Below are 22954 nucleotides of genomic sequence, written 5' to 3'. Positions count from 1 at the left end.
TGCGCAATGAGGGTGGGGCCGACCAGGTCTGGATCTCATGTGATTTCGAGGAGCACGGGTGGGTGGGGGGACTTGACTCTGGGTCAGGCAGCATGCCCCAAATTCTGACAGGAGGGAGATTTTCATATACATTTTACTAATTTTCTTTCATCTCTAACACTTCTATCATAGAGAAAGGGCAAATAGCAATATTAAAGTATTTCCTTTAATTAATTCCCTTTTGATGTGCATGAATTTCGTGCACTGGGCCACTAGTGAAGACTATAATCAGCCTGCACACATGCCCAACTCAATTTTTGGAATATTTTAACAGATCCATAGTAAAAGTGCATTTTACCTACATACACATAACTGAGACAAAAGTTTCATGAACACAATATTTTATCAGTGGTGCACTGTTATGTTCTATTTCATTTTAAAGAAATGGTTGATGGCAACCCACTCAACAAATTTTACTGACACGAATGGGTTGCATCTTGCCATTAAAAAAAAAATGTCACTCAAATATTAAAACTTTAGGATAAAGGAGGATCAGGGAAAGGGAGAAGTGTGTGGGAGCTGACCTGAGGTGGGCAGAATATTAGATAGTGGGCGTGAGGCCCTTAGCGACACAGAAGCCATTCAGCACACTTGTTGGGGTGGTTCCCACCAGGGCTTGGGCCACAGTCATCCTGGTAGCAAATCCCGTGTGTTGGAGAAGCCAGGCCTCCGAGGCTCAGCAGAGGTGGCGGCTGGAGAGGGGGCAGCAAGAGGAATGTGTCTTCCTTCCCAGCAAATAGGACCAGCCCAACTTCATACAGCAAATGGCCCTGGCTTATTCTAAATCTATTGCCCTTGGATTTGATAATGTTTCTCTTAGAGTAGCTGAAACTCGCAAGAACTGAACAGATTTTATGGCCTCTCGGGAGGAAAGAGAGACAAAATTTCTTCCCTAGCCTGTTTTCTCTGAGCTGTTTTTTTTTGTTCTTTTTTAATGCAATAACTAAAACTGGGCACTGTAACAATGTTTTGTCTCTCCGTAAATGCCACTGAAATCCTTTGTCTGGTGGTACCTCTCTCCTCCTCTATAGCTTAAGGGTGTCAAGCATGCGGCAGAGGTGGCTTGGACCAGGCCGGGGAGGGCTTTTTTTCCAAAGCCTGTATTGAGAGTTTACTATTGACACAGCATTTTACGTACTTGGTCCCATTTCATTCTCAAGTTGAGCCCATAGAGTAGACATCTGTATCCTCATTTTCCAATGTAGAAAAGGGGGCTCAGAGAGGTTCATTAACTTACCCAAGATCGCAGAGCTATTATGTGGCGGAGTTGCAATGCCAACTCGGGTCTTCTGATGCCTTGGAGGTGGGGGAAGTTGGCGGTACTGCTTCGCGAACAGTCATCGAGGATCTATGACATACAGACACGATCGCCGCCCCGAGTGCTCATGGCATCGCACAGTGTGACCTGGACACAGGGTGACCTGGCGGCTGCGGACAGTGGTTTGGCCGATCCACAGGAGACGAACTGTAGGAAGTGGGGAGCCCCTGGAGGCTCCTGAGCAGGAGTGTCACTTGGCAGATGCAGATGCCCTCTGGCCGCGGAGGAGAGGTGATGAGCGGCTGGCACTGGGCGGCGGTGGCGGGAAGGCAGGGCGAATGTGGCGGGAAGGCAGACTTGATGGCTGATTCTGTGCAGGCATCCACGCATCACTTTTTTTTTTTTCCAGCCGACATGGTTGACCGGAGTGACCCCTTTCCCCATCCATTCAAGATAATCCTTTTGGGAAAAGGCCCCAAGTGACTTGCTGCTCCTGAATTCTGCTCGTGGGAGAAGCCCTATTGTTTTGCGTCTCTGGCTGCAGCCAGAGGTGTATTTCCTTGGCTAACCCTGAACGCATGAGTGTGTGTGACAAGCTCAACCGCTCTCTCCACCACAACAAATTATTCCACATGCTCCTTGTTCCATGGTGTGAGCAGTTGTGTGGCCCCATTCCTGCAAAGCATTCCCCCACCTGCCCTGTTTCCCACAGTGGCTAACTTAAAACAAAAACCACGAGGAAGGCCTTCCATATTGTGGCTCCCATTTGCAACATTTTCTTCCATCTTCGTAATTTCTTCCACCCAAGACGGAATTTTGTGTTTCAAAAACACAGGGCTCAGTCTGGGACCACCCATCACTTTGACCTTGGTCCTGTCCATCCCTCTCTTCTCAGCCCTTCCAAACAGGGTTACTGACTGGCCTCTTGGCCTCGAGAATGAGGTGAAATAGTCACAGCAACCCATGATGAGGAAGCATTGGGATTTTAACATTAAAAATGTAAGAAACAGCTTGAGTAATCTGGGCCGGTTCTGCCTTTGAGAGGTGGCATAAAACAGAGAACCCTTTATTTTCCAATCATTTTCAAACTAAGACAAGAGACTGGGAAAAGCCAAGGTTTGGCGAGTTGAAATGGAGTCCACCGCCCATTGCACCTGGGGAAGCTGACTTAACGATCTCTGGACCTCAGGTTCCTCATGTGTAAAATGGGTTCAGAAATGCCGCTGCCTCCTAGAGTGGGTGCCACAGCTGACATTTGCAGCTGACACGGGCTGGCCATATCCTTACCTTCTTGTCCCTTATTTGCTCTCATGGTTTTTCATGTTGGTCCCTTACTTCCGCTCAGGCAGAATAGCACAGTGGCTAAGAATGTGGCCTCTAGGCCCTAGCTAGTTTGGCTCAGTGGATAGAGTGTTGGGAACGTTGGCCTGCAGACTGAAGTTCCCAGGTTTGATTCTGGTCAAGGGCACGTACCTCAGTTGCAATCTCCATCACTGGCCCTGGTTGTGGTGCGTGAAGGAGGCAACCAATTGATGTGTCTCTCTCACACTGATGTTTCTCTCTTTCTGTCTCTCCCCTTCCCTTCCACTCTCTCTAAAAGTCAATGGAAAAATACCCTCGGGTGAGGATTAACAAAAACAAACAAACAAAAAAGATTTGGAACCTGGGCCTGCTTACTAGGTATGTGTGATTTGGGGCAAGTTGACTTCAAAATGCTTTTGCCTCAGTCTACCCATAGATAAAATGGGGCTGTTGTGAGCATTAAGTGAGCTAGTTGATCTTTAGAACTCCTTGAATCTCAAGGATCTTAGGAGCCATCTGTTGGTCTAGGACAGTGATCGGCAAACCATGGCTCGCGAGCCACATGCAGCTCTTTGGCCCCTTGAGTGTGGCTCTTCCACAAAATACCGGCTCTTCCACAAAATACCGACTTCTGCACATGGGCCACGAAGTTTCAATCGCACTGTACATGTGCGCCCACACGTGGTGTTTTGTGGAAGAGCCACACTCAAGGGGCCAAAGAGCCGCATGTGGCTCGCGAGCCACGGGTTGCCAACCACGGGTCTAGGAAGCAGGCCTTGGCTCACCTTCTGTCCTCCTCTCTGTTGAAAGAGCCAACACAGCTTGGAATTCAACGACAATGAGAGTGAGGTCTGCCTTAGGTTCTGTGTGGCTTCTCAGGATCCCAAAGAGCAGTCATCTCCAGCTTCAGCTGCTCTTCTCCTGGACACGTTTCCTAGGGCACTTAAGCTTTCTGAGCAAGCTGGCTCCCTTAGAGGAAAAAGTTAGGTAACTTCCTTTTCCTTTTCTAAAAAATTCTGGTAAAAGCTATGTGACATCAAATGTGCCATTTTAGGCATGTTTAAGAGAACAGTTCAAATGCATTAAGTACATTTGTGCAACCATCACCACCATCCATCTCCAGAACTTGTTCATCCTGCAAAATGAAAACTCTGTACCCATTACACGACTCTCCATTCCCGTCTCCCTCTCCTTTGGGAGTGGACCGCCAGTACTGGGCACTTTCCACCTCTCCTTTCATAGGGACTAATGTGAACAGCCTTTAACCAGAGGCTCCATCCGAAGATAAAGGTGCTGAGATGAACATTCATGACTTACATTTCAGACACACAGATTCATCTGTAAACAGTTCCTCTCCTGGTTCCATGACATCATCTCTTAATAATTGCATTAATGGTCAGCAGTAACGTATAAATAATTGTTCAAAAGCCCATGTTTCACAAAGGTATTCGGGCCCCACCCAGGCTGACTCCTGAGATTGCTCTTACACCCTGTGCTGTCAACTTCACATTCTGACTAATCTCACAGTAATAGGAGTGCCGTTTTCCCTTTTGAATCACATGAAAAGATGGGGAGAGAATATACTTATACTAGAGGCTCGGTGCACGAAAGTCATGCACTGGTGGTGGGGGGGTCCCCTCAGCCCGGCCTGCGCCCTCTTGCAGTCCGGGACACCCCTCCTTACCGCCTGCCTGCAGTGGAGGTGGGAGAGGCTCCTGCCACCACTGCTGCACTCACCAGCCATGAGCCAGGCTTCTGGCTGAGTGGTGCTCACCCTGTGGGAGCACACTGACCACCAGGGGGCAGCTCCTATGTTGAGCATCTGCCCCCTGGTGGTCAGTGCGTGTCATAGCAACTGGTCATTCTGCTGGTCGTTCTGCCATATGGTCGATTTGCATATTAGGGTTTTATTATATAGGATGTAACCCCAGGGAGACCAGCTGATAGCACATTCCTATAAAACTATTTTGGATGAAGTGAGTGTGCCTCGCTTAAATCAGTATTCAGCCTTTGGGACTGAAGGGCAGTCACAGGCGTATCCATTGTCTCAGTGTTGAACACACCACTGTCACATCAACACTGAATGGGGCCTTAGCACCTTATAACTGCGCCACCCGAATGACATTAAGTTGAAGACAAATAACATCAAGTGTAGAATACCCGTGGAGGTTTGAGAAGTGGGCATGATGAATAATGTGGTGTTAGATGGCTGGGAAGCTTTGCAGTTTTCCTCTGGGTGCTCAGCATAGCCATCACTGTTTGCCCCTCATATGCCCTTCTTTTTGGTTAATCCTCACCCAAGGATATTTTTTCCTTTGACTTTTAGAGAGAGTGGAAGAGAGGGGGAGAGACTGAGAGAAAAACATTGATGTGAGAGAGACACATCAATTGGTTGCCTCCCACATGCAACCGAGGTACATGCCCTTGACTGGAATCGAACCCTCGATCCTTCAGTTCGCAGGCCGATGCTCTAACCACTGAGAAAAACAGGCTAGGGCAGTGGTCAGCAAACTCGTTAGTCAACAGAGCCAAACATCAACAGTACAACGACTGAAATTTCTTTTGAGAGCCAAATTTTTAAAACTTAAGCTGTATAGGTAGGTACATTGTTATTAACTTAATTAGGGAACTCCTAAGGCTGAGGAAGAGCCACACTCAAGGGGCCAAAGAGCCGCATGTGGCTCGCGAGCCGCAGTTTGCCGACCACGGGGCTAGGGAATCATGTGCCCTTCTTGCGAATTGCTAGCCATCCACGGCCCTTGCCGAAGGCGGGGGTTGATTTGACAGCGTCAGCCTTATGTGACCAGCCCTCTGGCCGCAGTTGATTGGGCCACAGGGGCTCCTGACCTCAGAGAACAAATGCTGAATGAGGGGACAGAGAAGCTAGAGTCCACTGGGGGCCCTGGAGCCCAAAGGTCATGTGAAGATGAGGCTTGGGCATGTATCAGGGGAAGCCAGTCGCTTAGGTTGGGGGTGGGGAGCAGGAGCATACGTGCACAGAGAGGCAGAGACAGGACCACACTGCCCTAGAGAGAGGGACAGGGACAGGGTAGCATCCTGATGCCTTTCCGGGTCCCTGGAGGCCTCTTGAACTTCCTGTTCCAGGATCCCAGGAGAGGCCCTCTTTGCTTCATAATAATTCCCTTCTGAATTGTGCTTTTTTGGGAATCAGTATCAGTTCCTTACCACCAAATGCTCTGTGTGGAAAGCACTGCGAGGCTGGGTGTCTGTCTGTCCCATCAAAAGCAAACTTTTCCAATTCCCCAATTAAAAAATGGGCAAAGGATTTTCATAGACATTTCTTCAAAGAAGATATTTATGAGCACATGAAAAGATGCTCAAGGTCATTAGTCATTAGGGAAATGCAAATGAAAACCACAATGAAATACCACTTCACACCCACTAGGATGGCTATTATTATTACTTTAAAATTTTTTAAAAAATATTTATCTTGAAAGTATTACATATGTCCCTTTTCCCCCCAGTTGACCCCTTCTAACCCATGCCCGACCCCCGTCCCAGGCCTTCACCACCCTATTGTCTGTGTTCATGGGTTATGCATATTTGCATACAAGTTCTTTAGTTGATCTCTTTTCCACCTCTTCCCTCTGAGATTTGATAGTCTGTTCCATGCTTCCATGTCTCTGTATTTTGTTCATCAGTATATTTTGTTCATTAGATTCCACATATGAGTGAGATCATGTGATACTTGTCTTTCTCTGACTGGCTTATTTCGCTTAGCATAATACTCTCCAGGTCCCTCCATGCTGTCTCAAAGGGAGGATGGCTACTCTTTTTTAAAAAGGAAAACAAAAAGTGCTGATGAAGCGGAGAAATGGGGACCCTCAGGTGTTGCTGGTGGGAATGTAAAAGGATTCAGTGCTGTGGAAATAGTTTGGCAGTTCCTAAGTTACTAAACATAGAATTTCCATATGACCCAGCAATTCTACTCCTGGGAGTACCCGAAAGAATTGAAGGCAGGGTCTCAAGCAGATACTTGCCCATGAATGTTCATAGAAGCATTATTTGCAAGAGCCAAAAGGTGGAAACAACTCAAATGTCCATCAACACATGAACGTTGAACAAACTAAGGTCTACCCTACAATGGAATATTTTTCAGCCTTAAAAGAGAAAAACAATTCTGATACATGCTACAACATGGGTGAACCTTGAAGGCACTATGCCTAGTTAAGGAAGGTAAACACCAAAGGACAGATAGGGTCTGATTCCACTCGTGTGAGGTACCTAGAGTAAGGCAAGTTCACAGAGAAAGAAAGTAGAATGGGGTTCCCAGGAGCTGGGGGTGGAGGGGAGGGAAGAATGGGAATTATTGTTTAATGGGCACAGAGTTTCTTTTGGGGGTGAAAAGAACATTCTGGAAAAGAATAGTGGCGATGGTTGTTCAACGTTGTGAATGTACTTAATGTCACTGAACTCTACACTTAAATCTGATTAACATGCTGCATTTCATGTTATTTATGTTTTACCACAATAAAAACAAACAAATGGCAGTGGAGAACAGATTTCTTTCCTTCCTCCATCTTTCCGTGGTCTTTGAGCATCTGGCCAAGGCCACCTGACGCTTTCTCGTGAGGAGGGTCAGTGTTACTGCTCGCAGCTGAGACTTGGCAACCTGATAGGAGGGAGCTAATTGTTGACTGGCCCGTGTTGCCACCAAAGTGTTTTTCAAGGCCAATTGGGGGTCCGGTCCTAAGATGGTGAGCACATGACGGGTGATTTTGTGCTTATTCAGTGGAACTGCCCTTCCAGAGCACAGGGGCCTGGGCCTCACTCTTTTGAAATGTCTTCCTAAGTATGTGCTGCTGTAATTTTTCTTCCCATGATAGTCATTCTACCCACACTGAACCCAGAGATCTCCCCCAGATTATTAAAGATAAGCTAGGAAGAATCTCCATTACAGATTTATAGTCATGAAAAGTTGAAACCCGGGTAAATGTCCAAGGTAGAGATATCGTTAAATTAATTATGGTATATCCAGATGATAGAATAGTATGCAGCCATTAAAAGTCCTATTTCTAAGGATATGTCATGATGTGGGGAAGTGCTCATAATATAATTCATGTGAAAAAGCTGGCCAAAGAACTGGATAGTCGTCATGGTTCCAGTATTGTTACGGACATATCTGTATAGAAAACTTCTGTAAGGAAAAACACTGAAATGTTACAGTGATTATTCCAGAGTTATAGGTCATTTGATTTGTTTCTTTATACTTTTCATCTTTTTTTCCTAGAAGGCATACTATGTTATTTTTATATTCAGGAAAATAAAATGTTATTCACTTTTTGTGAAAGAAGGTGAAGTGAGGTAGTTTTGGTGTAAAGAAGACATCTAGCACAGCACTCCTAGGTCAGTGTTTTAAAAGCCAAGAGGCCCTTGACCTTGGCCTGGATGTGCACCTGTCACATGTGTTAAGAACATCTCTGAGTGGCAGTTTGCAGCCTACTATTCCTCTTGGAGACCTCAGCTTGGTGCATCATTTGTTTTGTTTGCTGCAGACTGGAGGTGGAAACACAGCCGCCTGCTTCTTTTGCTAGAGTTTGTGTCTGGGTTTTGTCCATCGCTGTCGTATTTACACCTTTTTGTCCTTCTGAAGGCTTCACTCCCTGTCCCCTACACCACTTCCTAAGTTGCACAAACCCACCCACCTTCTACACCCCAGCAGCCCCCACCCCCAATGCTTCAGAATTCCTGATTGTTTACTCAAAAAGAAGAGTGATTCATGCTTGGAATTCCAGGGCTTGTTTATCATCTGCATGACAGTTATTTGGGGGAACTTCCGATCTATCTTGGTTTGAGTCTTGCGGAAAGGAACAAATTACTCTTCTTCCCCAATAAAATGCATGTTACCAGCTCGCAATTGTATGGAATAGTTAAACAACAAACAAAATAAAAGCCAGTGACATACTTCCTGTTAGCATCACGGGCATTCTTACAAAAGGAAACATAAGTCAGAAGTTTGCTACAAGTGGTATTTTGTGCCACTATTACTGCCATTTGCCATTTTCGTGATGAGCACAGTGCTTCAGATGCTGGGGGAATTGTTACATGTGCACTTCATAAATGTGAGCCCTGTTCTTGGCCTCTGCAGCTTCTCTTTTGGAATATTTAGAATATTTAGTATGATTTGTGTGTCTTCTGTATTACATGGAGCAATGTGGGATTATGCAACAATATTTTAACTCAAAATTGTCAAAATCTATAACCACAAAGAGGAACATGCTTACAATGACCCTGGGGAATCTTGTGGTTTTTTTTAATCTTGTTTTAAAAATAATAATGGCAGTTTTTTTGTTTGTTTTTCTTTTCTTTTGTTTTTTCCCTTTGCACTCTTTCAAAAAGCCACTAGGTCTAGGCAAAAGCAACAAATTCTTTGAAGACTTTGGAAACAAACCACTTTCCTTAGCCAAAATGGAAACAACCAGGCCATTAAAATAATTATGTACTTTGAAATGAAAACTCTATGAGGTTGAAATGTAGAAAGCGCCTACAGAGCCACTTGGAAGAGCAGAATCTCAAAATGAAAACGAACCTAGAACGCTTGCTAGGAAGAGTGGCCAATGTCATCAAACTCAGCTTCACCAGCACAATGGACCCTTGAGAGTCTTCCTTGACACTGGTGAATATTAAGGCTGTTTGGACACAATTATGGCTATTGTTGGTCACAGCTCTGGCATGACGTTAAACTAACAACATGCTCGGCTGTTGTCTCAAGGTCAAGCTCAGACCATACCAGAGCTTAGCTGAGTGAGTGACGAGAAGCAAGTACAAGATCATATCCATTTGCTACGGTGATGGAACACCTCCATTATAAGAACACAATTCTTAATCACGGTGACACTTTATCCATAAGTGGGGAATAAATTCAAATATTTAAAAACTTAAAAGAAAAGGATACCCAATAGGGAGAGGCTGTGAAATTCCTCTTATGAGTGGAGCTCCATCTTCTGGAGGGAAGAGCCAGGGAAACTATCTAGAAGAACTTGAATTAGGAGCCTTGCCCATAATCAGCAATTATCAGAGATGACTGCTTTTGACCTATTTATAGGGCAGGGCAAACTTCTATTCACTAAATAAATGCTCTTATCACTCTTCAATGACCCCTTGAGGCCCCCAAGACACCTCACCTCACTCATAGCTCAGGAATGTCTTACATACCCAAGTTCCTTTTCTATCTTTGAACCTCTCCCGCATGTGTGGTCTCTGATTCTCTCATTGTATGTGGGGTTCCCAGACATATGTATATATTAAATTTGGTCATTTTCTCTTGTTAAAAAAAATAGTCAAACTCCTTGACTAATGTTAAATGTCCATCCTAAAGGCTGCCCTAGGAACGCAAAGGAACACATGCTTAAAAGTCTTAGGAATGTAATCTACTATGTTATAAACACCAATTATATCATCAGCTTTTGTTCATTGATTTTTATGTTGTTAAAAATGTAAATATTTGTGATGGCATTTAACAAGACAGTATTGATTTATTGATTTTAATTTAACATGCTGAATCCCCCTCTAAAAATGGGAAGAAGAAATAATGTAGGGAAAGTAGCACATGATTATTGCTATATAATTCACATAGACAATTCACCCACTTAAAATGTATAATTCAGTATATTCACAAAATTATGCAACCATCACCACCATCAATTATTAGAACATTTTCATTATCCCAAGAAGAAATCCTATATCTCTTAGTTGTCACTCCCTACTTCCCCGTCTCATCACCTCCAGCCCTGAGCAACCACCAATCTGCTTTCTATAGATTTGCCTATTCTGGACATTTCATATACATGGGTATAATACAATATGTGGTCCTTTGTGTCTGGCTTCTTTGCAATTGGCATGTTTTCAAGGTTTATTCATGTTGTAGCGTGTGTCAGTACTTCATTTCTTTTTATGCCAAATAATATTCCATTATAATGACATACTATATATATTTTCTAATCCTCACTGAGGATATGTTTATTGATTTGAGAGAAAGAGAAGCACTGATCAGTTGCCTCCTGTTCTCACCCCGACCAGGTATTGAACCCACAACGTTTTGGTGCACGGGACGATGCTCTAACCAACTGAGCCATCTGGCCAGGGCAGAACTTCCTCTTTATGGGCATAGGTCCCTCTCATTTTTCCTTCCTAGCAATATTGACAGTGTTTTCAGTTGTATGCGTGTGAACTAATTAACTTGAAAATAGGTGTGAATTCTCTCCGTAGGTAAGTCAACACGCACAATTTTCAAACAAGGAGTTCTGCAGTTTTCAGGAATGGGTATGTGAGTTACTCCAGTACTTTTGGGGAAATTTTAAGCAAATACTTATCATTAGTTCTAGAATTACATTATTATTTTTATATGTATTTTCCCCATATTTTTATATGTGAATGCCTTTAATACTTAAAATTTTTTATCTGAAAACCTTGTGTCAAGGTTTACTTTCCTGTAAATCTTGGCATTTTATTCACTCATTTATTGATTTCATTCATTTGTTCAAAGCCATTCATTTATTGAAAGTCAATGGGGGTTTTAAGGGTGTAGGAGAGAGGTGGAGATGGGATTGGAGAGGTGGGCAGAGGTGGCTCTCGTAGGGCTCTGTAGGCTTGATTTTGGGTTACATTCTATGATCAGTGGGAAGGCACAGATTAGCTTCTAGGAAGGAAGTGATGTGATATATCTAAAGAAGGTACCTCTGGAGTTTTGGAAATATGTATAGGGCCAGTACAGAAAAGAGATAATGGTGGATTGGATTAGAGGGGTGACAGTGCAGATGGGAAGAAGGGGATGGATTGGGGATGTATTTTGCAGGTAGCCATAGGAGAGAAATGAGAGGGGGAGGGAGGTGGGAAATGAGAATGAAAAATTCAAGCATTCTTCCCAGGTTTCTGGTTCAGGCTACTGGGTGGGTGGTGGTGCCATGAAGTCTAGGATGCTTGTAAGACATCTGCATGGAAATGGAAGGGGTAAATGAGCATCCATGCATGCTGAGGAGAGCTCAAAGGTGGGACTCCGACTGGAGAGGCACTTTCAGGCATCTACAGGCAATGGATGATACAGCTGTGGGATCACTAAGGTCCTCTAGGGAGAGAGGCTGGAGGGTGGAGAGGAGAGGGCTCCTGACCAAAAGCCCTGGCGGGCATTGACAGGTTGGACAAAGGAAGAAGCTCTTGCAAAGGAGACACAGAAGAGGCAGACAGAGAGTGGAAGGGAAGCCATGAATGCGGCTGCCACAGAAGCCAAGAGAGAGGAATGCTTTGAGAGGGAGGCGATAAGAACCTGCAGGTCTTGACCGGGGAAACTTAAATGGAATGGCAGGGAGATAAGGTTAAAAGTTGGATTGTGGTGGGTTAAGGAGTAAAAGGGAGGTGGATCCAGGGGTGTGCGTAGACAAGTCCTTTGAGAAGTCTGGATAAGAGAAAGAGCAGAGAAGTGGGGAGGTAGCTGGAGGTGGATGAAAAGGGAGGTTTCCTTTAAGATTAGAGATATGAGCATACTTGTTCACTAATGAGGATGAATGAGACGAGGGGGAGAGAAAAGGGCGAGGGCAAGAGGGAAAGTCCTGGCGAATCACTTTATAGTTTAAAATATGTATGAGGCAAGATTAGCAGTTGAGAGATGGGGTGTGGAGAGAGTAGAGAGGAAAATGTTTGGGACTAGTCTCCTCTTCAATGGGAAAATATGCTTATGTACTAGGGAGAGAAGGAATTGGAATGTCAGGCTGTGTTAAGGACCAGTGAAATAATTCATTTTAAGTGAAATCAAATTATCCAACGGCTGTGAGGTAATATTCGGGGAAGCAAAACACAGGGTTTAGGTAACAGTGAATCTTTCCTAATCCTCCTTCGGTTCCCTAAGGAGAAAACCTCCCTGTGGGGAGAACACATCTGCAGCACGTCCAGGCCCCACTGTGGAGCAGGCCTCAGACCTGGAGCGCTCCATCTGAAACCCCACCAGGCGGGAGCTGGAAAGCATTGCTTTGCTATCCTTGTCTGTAATTTTTTAAAAAAATGTTTTTATTGATTTCTGAGAGAGGAAGGGGGAGGGATAGGGATAGAAACATCAATGATGAGAATCATTGATTGGCTGCCCTCTGCACGCCTCCTACTGGGGATTGAGCCTGCAACCAGGATATGTGCCCTGACTGGGAATGGAACTGGTGATTTCCGGGTTCATGGGTCAATGCTCAACCACTGAACCACACCGGCCAGGCAACATGTAATTTCTTATGTTGAGAGTATGCCTTTCCTGAGAGGAGGAGGAAAAAGTCTCTTTTCTTTGTTCTCTTCTGGCTTTCCAGCCATATATATAGACTTGCTTCTAGCAGAATAGTCTCCTATAGGGTGACCAACTCTTCCGATTTGCCTGGGACTGTTCTGGTTTTAAAATGGAAAGTTCCAGGGAAATCCTAGGAATTCCCTCAGTCTCAGGCAAAACAGGATGGTTGGTCACCCTGATCTTAGGTCCAGAGACAAAGCATACACTCGTGGGGTGGTGTTTCTCTTGGACACTAAAGAATGTTTGAATGGTTGTGTCCAGAGACCTGTGTTTTGACAGAGTCAAAGGGTGTTAAATAATTTCCTCATTCCCATTTAGACCACAGTGAAAATATTAAAACCCTGCTGTTTTTGTTAATACAAGTTATGTAATGCATTAAAAGAAGGGTTTGTTGCACCAGCAGTTGCTTTCATTGGGCTGAGCTAGGAAGACCTGCAAAGAACCATTCTTCAAGGCGTGTTTATAAAACCTGCTATGTTCATAGTGAAGTGTAAACCCCAATCGGCTTCATACAGGTGGCATTGCCTGGTGCACCTGTCCGCACAACAGACTGTGTTTACCCAAAATATTTGGGATCTGCATTGTGTGTTCCTTAAAGTAATGCTAGCTGCTCTGATAAACAACTCCAAAATGAATTGCTTAACACAATAGAAGTTAATTTCTCACTAACATAAAGTCCAAAAACAGATGTTCCTGATTGGTTGGTAATTCTCCAAGCAGTGATTTATCCATTTTGTGGTTTATCCAACATATGGCTTCTGAGGTTGTCATGATTATTTGTATCAAGCCAATGAAAGGATAGAGAACATAGAGTAACAGAGAACATGGGATGTTTGGGGGATGGCGAGCTTGGATGTGACAGATATTATCTATTTACATTCCATTGACTAGACCTCAGTCACAGGCCACACCCAACAGCAAGATGGTCTGGGAAATGCTGTCTAGCTAGTGACCAGGAAGAAGAAGGAATGGGTTTGGTGAAAGCCAGCAGCCTCTGTCACAGACCAGTGCCTTGTGTCTTTCTCACCATAAACCAGGGACAGATTTCATCTTAAATGCAAGAAACCTGGGAGGGCAGACACAGTGAGGTTGAATTCTGTTTTTCTTCCTCTCTCTAAACACACTCCATCTTCACACTTGAGTTGTCACACGTTTTTGTGTGTTTTTTCTCTTTACAGCTGTAGTTCATTTAGGTCAAATAAAAATAGAGTCAGTTTCTTAATGTGCCACCTCAAACTCTTTAGGAAAGGAGGTGAGGTCATAATTGTAAACAAATACACTTATCGCATGTGAATGATCTCTTGGCTTGAACAGGGCTGGAAAGTTCCCCTACTCCTAAGGCTAACTTCATAAGACTTGCAGAGGTCTGCATTCCTGCCTTATTTCTGCAATAAATTACCACAAATTTAGTGGCTTAACATAACACACATTTATTATCATAGGGTTCTGGAAGTCAGAAGTCCAAAATCAGTCTCAAGGTGTCAGTAGAGCTGTGTTCCTCAAGGAAGCTCTAGCAAAGAATCCATTTACCTGACTTTCCCAGTGTCTTAAGGCTGCCCACATTCCTTGACTCATGGCCTCACACCCTACTACCTCTGCTTCCATCAACACATCTCCATCTCTTTGACTCTCCTGTATCCCTATGATAAGGACCCTTGTAATTACTTTGGGCTCACTTGGATAATTTTGTATAATCTCTCCATCTCAAGTTCCTTAACTTAGTCATACCAGTGAAGGTACCATGTAAGGTAACACATTCAAAGGTTGCAAGGATTAGGATGTAGTGGGGAGCTGTGCTTCAGCCTACCATAAGTTCCTATGTTCTACTTTGAGTGATAATCAGCAAGTCCCAACATACATGAAGAGGAGGAATAGGTATGATTTTATCACGGACCTGACTGGAGTGGGATGGGGTAGGGAGCCATCTGTGGGGCACGGAAGGAACCAAATTATCAGGAATTATAACAACCATTTAATAATGACATCAGCACACAATGGGAGAGGAAACATGAAAACAAACACACAAATAATACTCCATGACTCTCTTCATGGAAATTCATGAATATGTGGGAGGAAGCACATCAGAGTCTTTGTGGAAAGATAAAAGGAGAGAAGAACAGGAGTGGGTTTTGTGGAACTGTATTGGAGATAGATTTTAAAAGATTCTCAAAGCTGATCACAGGGCCATGAGAATGAACAGGGAGGGACTTCAACTCTTCACATGATGCAAGGGCGTCTTGGAGCTGAAACAGAGCAATTCTTACTTTGCTCCCAGTTTAATCTCCCAGAGGTTCCATAGAGCATTTTGGGACACCATCAGAATCCAGTTCTGGCCAATAAAGAGAAATTCGTTCTGTGGAAATGAAAGTAATCTTGGGGAAAGAGACCATGGAGGGTGTCATGCATGTATTCAGATGATTTTGCGTGGGGGCCAGAGAGAGAGGGGACAATTACATTTGTTCCAGGTGCTATGCTAGGTGCCTTACAACTCTATTACCTTTAAACAATGCAAAACTTCTATGAAGTCAGTAAATGTATTAGTTACCTATTGCTGTGTAACAAATTACCCCCAAAGTTAGTTAATGGCTTAAAACAATAATGATCATTGTGGTTCTGAGGGTTGACTGGGTCTATCTAGGGGTTAGAAGACTGTAACTGGGGCAGAACTTATCCTGAAGGCTTCTTCACACACATGTCTGATACCTGGGAAGACTCAAACATCAAGAAACTGAAAAAGCTAGTCACTCCCGAAAGCCAAACTTCTTACATGGTGGTTCTGGGCTCCAAAGTGAGGTTCCCATATAAAATATAGGACACTTGGTTAAAATTTAAATTTCAGAGAAACAAACCAACAGCTTTTTAGTCTTGGTATATCCCATTGCAATATTTGGGATGTACACTAAAAAGTTATTTAGTTTTCTGAAATTCAAATTTAACTGGCCTTTTTGTGTTTTACTTGCTAAATCTGGCAAGCCTATTTCAAAAGTGCATGTCCTGAGAGAGAGCCAGGCAGTTAGGGTTTTGCCTCGAATGGCTTAGTCTCAGAAGTTGTATAGCATTTTTCTGTGTGCCCAGATAGGGGCTGTCAACATGACATTGTAAGAAAACACATGGGATGGAGCACACATATGTAGTTACTGGTGTGGACATCTTTGGGAAGGAAAATCTATGTAGAGTAGCTCTCTTTTGTACAGATTAGGAAACTTAGATACAAGCACATTCAATGACTTGGTGAGGTGATATTGCCAATAAATGGGAGAGCCAGGATTCAAACCCATGGCTGTCTGAATCCAAAATCCATTTTTGAGTTCATGACAGCCAAGGTTGGGGAAAGTTTTGCAGTTAAGATACACAATACCGGGGAGAAGGGTATAGGAAGAGATTAAGCAAAGAACACAGACAGTAGGGTGGTGAAGGCCTGGAGTGGGGCGGGAACCAGGTGGGGAGGGCCAGGGGAAAAAAGGGGGGAGGGCATCTGTAATGCTCTGAACAATAATTTTTTTTTATAAAAGCAATACAATGTCGACTTTAGGGAAGCAGATTTCCTGAAGATCTGAGGAGAGATAGGCCAGATGTCATAGTCAGAGGCTTTCACATGAATGTTGTCTCAAGAGAGTGGGGATGCTCAGAAATGTCTCTGTAAATCTGCAATCGCAAGTGGTCCTCCACAGAAGAAAAGGAAAGGGAGCCAGTAAAACCAGAGGCCGTGCCGGAAATCCTCTGATGTCCTCAGGCTTTAAAAGGGCAGGAACCACAATGGGAAGGAAGCGCACTTAACCAAGGACAAGTGGAAATGAGTGGCAGAGAATTGTAGGAATCGCAGCAGGAAGCGTTACACCCTACATGGTCTCCGGGAGAATGTTCTGGAAACAAGGAAGGGCTTCACCTGCTGCTTCAGGTCAACGGCGCATTTATGGGTCAGAAAAAGGAAGACACTCTTCCAAGACAATGACCTTGAAACGAAAGCAGCTTCTGGAACACAGGAGATGATCAATACATATTGGCTCAGTGCACGACAGAACAAGCAAATATGTTTAGGAGGGACGTGAAGTGACGCCAGGATTGGCCATGGTAAGAAAGCACTTCTGGTGCAGAATATCTACAGCCAGGTAGGATACTACGAACAGAGACTATAAAGGAGGAAAGGGGGGGTAGGGACGATGAGTATACATCAGTATAATGTCTAGAAGGAATAATTCGTGATAATTAAAATGGGCTATTTGGCAAAAATTAGGACTACTATACATTACATAATTGGCCAAAGAAGTTGTGATTCAGAAGTATTTTTGGTTTGAAGTGGTTAAAATGTAAAACGAAGACATTTGTTGTAAAGGGTTGTCTTGTTTTAGTATAATTTTAAAAATCTGATTCTGTGTTTTCTTGCTAGGAAAACAAACCCCATTAGCTCCATTTCTTGCTAGAGAGGTAGTACCAAATGTTAACTTTTACTCAGATCCTTTAGCTTGGAGTGTAGTTTACTAACAAAGGACGTTGTCTTATAACTGTTTTAATTTCCACTCTAAGAAAAACGGGAATATTTCCTGGTGAAGTGAATACAATAAAAGGTTTGTTTTTGGTTTGGTTGTACTTTTAAAAGTTGTTGCTGAAAGTGATTTTGACTAAGGTAATCAATAAGATGCTTTGTTTTATTTACTCACAGACTTTATGAATAAATGCTGGCATTTTCCATTAAGCGCTTGTGAGATTTGCATTTACGCACCTGGGGTTGAAACCATTTTTGCTTAATTTGGTATTCTGAAATCTGTTGATAGACCAAAAAAAAAAAATGCTCAAATACATTTGTTCAATCGTCGTTTTTTTGAATTCCTACCATGCGCAGTTACTTTTCTGAGTAATGGAGATAGAGCAACGAGTAGGATAAGGCCCAGTAAACAAGTAATAGACAAGGTTTAAAAAGTAACTTCAGAGAGTAATAGATTCCATAAAAATTAGTTAACTGGTGGTGTAAGGCTGTTGTTTCTGCATCTCATCTCCATCCTGAAGTCAGCAGGCAGGCACTTTCGAAGTCGGGATGAACGTGAAGTGAGGGAGGAAGGACACATTGGGAGCTGCAAGGATGAGCGGGCACCTGATGGACCGCTGACTTCTTCAGGCCTCCAGCCTTGGTGCTTTCTGTCACGGGGCTAAGTGTGCACCTGGCCGGGAGCTGGAGCTGCTGAAGGGAGACATCCCAGGGGAACTGAAGTTGCTATGGCTCAGCTGCTCTGCTGGTCAACACAATGAGCCAGCAGATACGCGTCCATGCGAGCGAGCTGCAGTAGCACCTGGTGCCCGGCATCGACCTTCCTACAAAAAAAAAAGAAAAGAAAAAAAGAATGCTGCACTTTCGTTTCTGCGTCCAGATCTCGTGCACAATGATGGGTCATGCTAACCTGGAACCGTGCATGGAGGGAAATTCTGAGAAACGGAGTTCCGGCTTAGCTGGGTTGACACAATACAAGCCCACCAGCTGGTTCCAGGAACAGCGAGATGACCGGGCTGGCTCACCTCCCTCATCTTGGCTCATGCCTTGCCGCCTGCACACTTATTTAATACTGTAGCCTGCTCTCACTGGCCCAAACTTGACATTTCCAATCCCTCACTGATTTCTCTTTATTTCCCATAGCCCTCATCACCTTCTTACACATTATATTATTAATCATTATGTTTCTTGCTTGCTGTTTGTTTCCTCTCAGTAGAACTGAAACTCCACAAGAACATAAATATTTTCCCATGTTGTTCCCTCCTGTGTCCCAAGCACCTTGAATGGCCTGTCACAGCGAGGGCACCTGACACATGCTGTTGAAGGAAAGAGGACAACTGGGGGTCAGAGAGAGACTGGGAAAGTCAGAGTGGCCAGGTCAAGAAGTGTGGATTGTATCTGATGTGTAGTGAGATGCCTTGGCGGTTTGCATCAGAGGAGTCATGCACTCTGGCTGGTATTTTTAAGAGATCACTTTGTCTGTGTGTGTGTGTGCCGGGGTGGGCATGAGGGATGTGGCAGGAGGGTGAGCATGGAAGTGCGAAGACCAGGCAGGAAGAGATTGTAGTTGTCCAGTTGGGGTGAGAATGGCTTGGACTATGGTGGCTGCAAAGACGTGGAGGCAAGGGGTCAGATTAGAGCTATATTGTGATGGCGGAGCTGTCAGCACTTGCCAATGGATGTAGAAGATGAGGGTAGCTCAGAGATTCATCCTGAGCTGCTGAGTGACATGGGGGGCCCATTAGCAGAGATGCAGACTGGGAGAGGAACAGGTTTGAGGACGGAAACCAAGATTTTCATTTATTTATTCAACGAGTATTTACTGAGTCCTGACTACGTGCTGCTTACTATGTCAAGTCTTAGGGATGCAACAGTGAACAAACTGGGCTAAAACCCTTGCCCTCAGGGAGCGTACATCCCAGCGGGAGGAAAAAAATGATAAACAGGAGAGTCAGTAAGGTATGAATATTCAGAGGTGGTAGGAGTTAGGGGGTAAGGAAGGGAGTATGGAGTGTGAAAGGAGGTCGTCATGTATAATTAAGTGGCCAAGGAAGGCCTCTGCAACAAGGGGCCTTTGATAACGACTTGGAGGAGGTGAGGGAGGAAGCCATGAGGACAGTTGGGCAAGAACTTTCCAGGCAGATGGACTGGCATGTTCTCTTAGAGTGGAGCCTGTCTGCCACGTTTGAAAAACACCAAAGAGATGAGCATGGCAGGAGGGAGAGCCGTGAGGGAGGAGGACAGGGAAGTGATGAGTTGGGGGTGTAAATCAGACCATTTTACAGATTTGTGTTTGGCATGAGATGAGAAGCCATTGGAAGCCGAGGAGTGACATGAGCCAATGCAACCTTTGAGAGGTTTGAGACACCCATTGGACATCCTAGTGGAGGTGTCGAGGAGGAAGCTGGGTATGAGTCTGGAGCTCAGGAGACATATCATAGCTGCGTTTGGGTGCTTTCGGTGTACAACAGTAGTTAATGTCACGGGACTAGATAAGGTCAACCAGGGACACATCATAGACAGAGAAGAGCAATAACAGGCAGCAGAGATCCAAGACAAAAGTGTCATGCTCAGAGACACAAGCCATCTGCAGTCATTCCCGGGTCTGCTTCGTTCACACTCGGGGCCACTATTGGGAGCAATGATTTATCCAATTCATATGCAGTTCTCTGAGAGTCCATAATAAAAGTCATTTACAAGTTCAAAATGTGTATTAGATATGTGTGCATATTGTAGTTCTTTGTAAGGAAAGCTGTGACTATAAGTGGTATCAGGTGAGAAGATGTAGATGACAGGAACCCGAGTGGCCAAAGGTTCTCAGCCATAGGGAATGTCCAGCCTTTGTTCCTGAGACCACACCTAGGCTTCTGTGGCAGAGGATGGTGCTTTGTGCAATAAGACCAGTTAAGGTTGCAGTGGGCTTGAAGCTTTTGCTCAACAATTATTCTTGCCTGTCCACAGATGGCCAGATGCTAGCAGTAGTGTTCTGGTAAACCAGCTCTCCAGGATGGAATGGGGTGGGAGGAGGCTGATTTGTAATGTTTGCCAATTTCTATGGTGTAAATACCCCCAACAAGCCAATTTCATGTTACCAATCATGTGACAACTGGTTCACAAAATTCCTGCAATTTTCCTGAATATGTAATAGCATACAAACCTTTCCCCCGCCTAACCTATAGCTAGGTTATACTTTTAAAGTCCCAATTCCTGTGGCTTCTCAGAATTTTCTCCACTTCCTGTGCCTACAGTTCAATTGAAGATGGCTGGGTGCCCAGCACAATTCCATTTACCTCTGGAAGGAATTCCTTCTCTGTTACAGTCACTGGTAGACATCAGCATGTGTTTTCTGAATTGAGCTGCTTTTCTTGTCTTTTCCTACCTCAGGATACTTGTCCTTGCTTGGGGCCTGCCATATATCCATACATATACTACTCTTTCCACATTATTTAATTATTTTTAAAAAATATATTTTATTGATTTTTTATAGAGAGGAAGGGAGAGGGAGAGGAATAGAAAGTTAGGAACATTGATGAGAGAGAAATATCAATCAGATGCCTCCTGCACACTCTCTATTGGGGATGTGCCTGTAACCAAGGTACATGCCCTTGACCAGAATCAAACCTGGGACCCTTCAATCCACAGGCCAATGCTCTATCCACTGAGCCAAACCAGTTAGGGCTATTTAATTATTTTAAGACCTTCTGTGAGGAGGGCCCTGAACTTGATGGCGATCCAAAAGGCACAGATCTGCCCTCAGGGCCTTATAGGAGAGTTGAGAAAAATGGAAAGAATACTCAGAAAGGTTGTTTTTGTTGTTGTTGTTGTTGTTACTTTTTGAATCTGCAAACATTCCATGCAAAATGAGGGACACAGATGGAGTTCACAGAAGGGAAACACAGGCAGCTTTCACTGGGATGTGGGACAGGAATCTGTGCTAATGCAGAAACTGAGCACGTGCAAAGCTGGGGACTGGGATCTCATTGGCTTTTCTCATTTTCATTTACCACCTTGCATCAAGGAATACACTGTTCCCTAAAGTACTTTAATGATCAGCAAAATGCTGTATTTACCTTGGGATAACGACCGATAGTATATATTTACTTATTTAAATCTATGCACTACTCTCCCCACCCCTACCCCAAATTCCACCCCATTTCTAAAAGTCAAGCATCCTATGGAACTCATTGCTACTTAGGGGTAGGAAAGAGACTCTTTGCTAAGCAGATTCACTACACTTAGAGCCCAGTGACCTTTCTCTCAGATGTATATTGTGTTTGGAGACATGCGTCAAGCTCAATTAGTTGCTCAGTGGGTTCCCTACTGGTCAGTGCCACCTCTTTTTCAATGTTCACCAGGGGACCTGGCATGAAGCATCTCAGTTGGGTCATGTGGCTGGGAGAAGAAGCAAGACGCAGCCACACCAAAGCGCCACCACCCCCAGGTCTCCAGGACAGGAGGCATTTTGTGGTCAATGGAAGACAGGACTATCCCCCATCATCCTTTCTGTATGTGTGATGGTGATTTGGGTGGGGGTGAGGATGGGTGCACAAATCAGATGACAGGCAGACAGAGTCCCTTCTCACTGGCGACATTTGTGCTGCCTTCTTCTCCCCTCCTGGTGAGCATTGCAACACTCAGCCCGGTGGGTCTGGGAGCCAAGTGGCTGATTGGGAGCCCCAGGAGGCAACAAATACAAATGACTCTTCAGGCCACCAGTTCCCCTGGAACTTGCTAAACTGCGACTTTCAAGCCAAGAGCAGCATTTTTCCGCAGCTCAAGCCTGGAAAAGACTATGAAACCACATGGGTCAGAAAAACCAAAGGTGCTTTTTGCAATTTTGCGAGGAGCACTTCGAGGACAACTCCAAAATCCCAGATGTGCAGCAGCTGGATGAAGGGTGTCCACAAATCTGCACTGCAGCTTAGGAAAGGCAACTTCTGACGGCTTCTTCTTTTTTTTTTTTGAAAGTATATTATTATTTTTTATATTGGCATTTTATTTTTAGTTGCATGGTCCAATTTTTTTAATTAACTTTATTAGGGTGGCATTGGTTAATAAAATTACATATGTTTCAGAAATCTTCACATCCTGCCCACTTCATTTTATTTTATAGTATTTTATTTTATTTTATTTTATTCCTCATCTGTATATTGTATTGTGTGTTCACCACCCAAGTCAAGTCTCCTACCATCTCCATTCTAAAAACAGACCTTTGATTTTCCTCTCTCTCTTTCTCTCTCTCTCTTTATTTTTTTTCCTAAAGCTTATCTGAACCTCTGGACTTATTTGTTTGGAAAGAAATAAAGAGGGAAAAACTGGCATCCATTGTTTTGTTTTCTCAATTTTCTTGTTAACTGACTCATGATAAAAAATGTCAATTTCAATTCCACAGAACAGAACAGAAAAATAGAGAATTTATAGGCAGCTATTGGAAACAAAAGGACCATCTGGTTTTTTTATGTGTAATTTTTCTCAGAAGTTGTCCTCTCCCAGTGCTAAAGCCGTTTATTTTTCCCTCACTGCACCATGTTGAATATTCCTATTTTCCCATAGAGCCGCAGAGCCCCTCAGGTGGGTTTCTGCCTCTCCA

This window comes from Myotis daubentonii, chromosome 13 (assembly GCF_963259705.1).
Source record: "Myotis daubentonii chromosome 13, mMyoDau2.1, whole genome shotgun sequence".
In the NCBI taxonomy this organism is placed as follows: domain Eukaryota; kingdom Metazoa; phylum Chordata; class Mammalia; order Chiroptera; family Vespertilionidae; genus Myotis; species Myotis daubentonii.
This window is presented reverse-complemented; position numbering follows the sequence as displayed.